Raw genomic sequence first — 3307 nt, forward strand, 5'->3', positions numbered from 1 at the left:
CTCCTCGAGTCTTCGGCCTGGGGAATGAGTAGGCGACAGGAAAGGGCGGTGTTTTCCGGTCGTAAGGTCCCAGCCCGCACGTTCGGCCTGGGGAGGGGACTGGAACCCTGGAGAGTCGGGCTCTCTGGGCCCGACCCCAGCCCCGGGACTCTCAGGTTGAATGGAAATCCTGGCCCAAAGAGCGATCCTCCAGGGGGCCTTGACTTTCCAGAGCGGTATCAGCTTCAGGTCATCACTGCGACGCCCCTGGGTCTGTCTGAAACCTTAAAGGATGCACATTAAGCCTATGTTGTAAACCTCGTCTGATGTTAAGGTGAAGTGAAAAGGAAACGGACACAACTGTTCTGGAAAGCAAAATACTTGGGTGGAGTGTTAAAAGCCTCAAAGAAAATAATAGTTGGCAGGTCAAATGGCCATGAAGTTGGAAGTCAAATACAAAATTCAGCTGAAGTGATGTTAGAAATCTGACAAGCAAAACAGTCCATGAAGATAAGAGACCCAGCATCGTTTCTTTTCTTCAAATGACAACTACTCCGAAGTTTCCTTTGGCAGATACCTGAATTTTACTCCAGATTCCTAAGTTTTACTAGGGGTTCATATTTCAAAATATATGTTCCATTTGGCACTAATGTATATATTTTATGTATGAGTTTATTGAAAAATATTAAATGTTACTGGCCTACTTAGATAAAATTATTTTATAAATATTTATGCATAGCTTTCATTGCACATAGTATTTTTATAAGTACAAATAATAGGTATATATATTTATTAAATACCACATGAAAAATTCCTTTCGCGCACACACTTTCTTTACACGTGTGTCTTGCGTGTAAAAATTTTTTCATTTGCTGTGTCATTAGATGCTGTTAAAAACACTTTATTTCCACATGACTAAGTAACTTGTTTTACAGCTTATGCAAATATAGAGTGGCAAGTTTTTTGAGGTAGCAATTTTATTCCCAAACCCCATTTTCACTTTTCTACACCATTCCATAACTTCTAGAGATTTTCCCTCTCTGCCCTTTCTTTATGAGACTTCACTTCTGGGCTCTAAACAGTTTATCCAGAACCTACCCCTTCAAGGGCCTAGTGGTGCTGATTTGATTTATCATGGCTTCTTTGATGTTCCACATTATTTGTTTGCACTGAACATCTTGGTACTGAACATCTCCAGTGAGGGAGAATGCCCTTATATAGTGGATTATCCTTCCAAACGAGGCATTTCCTGTACCATGATGTCTTTTGGGTTTGGTGGATTTTTATTTCAATATGGAAGAGAGAGAAAAACTTTGCTTTAGGAAGATTTTAGGAGTTCTGAGATTCTGATCTGGGTTACAGAAAAGTTCAGCACCTTGGAAAACAGGTGGTTACCTTAGAAAACTAAGTGAGACTAAGAAAGTGAACATAGAGAAGATATTTTAATTAGTTTCAATTAATGTACTTATATCTGTAGAGCAAGCATCTGTCAGGTCCAACGATGGGCTATTTTTCTAGTCCCTGTTGTGGGAGAAGAGCCAAGAAGTATTAGCAGAAACCTGCAATCTACTTAGGAGGCAGAGAGCAACAAGCCAGTGTATGCAGACAAATGCAGAATAAAATATTCTAGCTCCTTGCCATTAAGTATGGTCCCGGGACCAGCAGCACCAAGCCTCACTCCAGAGCTACTGAACTGGAATCTTCATTTTAATGAAATGTAGATGGTTCATGTGCACATTTGATGTGTGAGAAGCACTGGTCAAAAGGAGTGGATCTCAATCTTTTAAGTCACAGACTCATTTTAAAGTCTCATGGGACTTATGAACACTCTTGTGAAAACACGCACGGAGAATTACACAAACTCTTTCGCATTCAATTTCAGGGTTCCCCTGAACACCAATCTATTGATGACGAGGAAGTCCTAAGTAAAACCTCCGGTCACAGTGTCAGAAGAGCTGCTGAGTGTCATCCAGAAGAGTTAGGGACGGATTCTTACAGGAGGCAGAGCTTAAATTAAGTTTTGAAATATGGGAGAGACTGAACAGGGAGAGGAGTCAAGAAGGGTGTTTCAGGTGGGAGAAATGCATGGGTAAATGGGTCCAGAAGAGACAACAACAGATACCAATTTTTATACGGAGTAAGGTTAAGCTTAATGAGGAGACTGTAGATTGATAGCACCATCTCCTTGCAATTCATTATCACTGTTTGGACCTCCAAAAAATGAAACTGGACTGTGGGTTCAGTGGTTCTTCCACTTTGGGGGGAACCAGGAACCCTCTGACATATGGTTCTATGAAAGACCTCATTTCCAATGACCAGCTCTCTCTCTCTCTCTCTCACTCTGCCCTGGCCACATGGCCTCCAGGCTTTTCCAGGAACTCCAGGAGTGCCTGGGGCACTCCGTATGCCTGGGTACTTCTTCCCGCCCCCACAACCAAAAGGATCCTTTAAGGTCTTTATTCAAATGAGACTTCAGAGGAGAGGCTATTCCTCTAGAATAGCAGCACCACTCACATTCCCTTTCCCTACTTAAAGCAGGAAGAATTTCTTCATTAACTGACATTATGTTATATTTACTTATAGATTCATTTATGGCCTGTTTCCTCTAATTTGTGGACTTCCTTTGCTGTTGTATCTTGCATACCCAAAGTGGGGGCTGGCACATAGTAGGTACTCAATAAATACATATTGAATAAGTGACCCCGTGACTACAACCAGTGATGAATGTAAAAGCCATGTTCACAAACTCCATAGCTCCAGAAATAGTAACATATTAAACATTCCTGAAATATACTATACATATGCTGAGACTGAATTTTCAACCACTTTTCTTTAGTCTAGCTGAACAAGAAATACTAAACACATGGAACATTTTAAGTCCTGAAATTCAAACATCTAAAAGTAAGGTTTACAAAAAATGTCTTTATAGTCCATGTACAATGCATAACTATTTCTCTTGTAGCAAAGCTGAAACACACTGGTGTGTACTCAGCTGGGGTTTTCCTCCAAAATGCCACATTCAGACTGAATTCTTGTGTGTATGTTCTCGATTATCCGCCCCCCCCCCCCCCCGCCCCAAGTTAGATTTAAGGAAAAATGTAAGAGAAACTGGAAGTTGAGAACATTTTGAACAAGAATGTCCTTATAGCTGGAGGATTCCCCTCCTTGCAACCCAAATAGAATTGCACCAGTCCTGGAAATAAAGTTAACCTGTGCTAATGAATTTGGCTGAACAGTTGCCAAAAGCTGAGGAATTTTCTAACCAGTGATTTCCCTGTAAATAAAGAACGTCAGGTCACATCTCTGTTAGGAGATTTCACTTTCGCCT

Source organism: Eschrichtius robustus, chromosome 15, assembly GCF_028021215.1.
Source record: "Eschrichtius robustus isolate mEscRob2 chromosome 15, mEscRob2.pri, whole genome shotgun sequence".
NCBI classification, from domain to species: Eukaryota; Metazoa; Chordata; class Mammalia; order Artiodactyla; family Eschrichtiidae; genus Eschrichtius; species Eschrichtius robustus.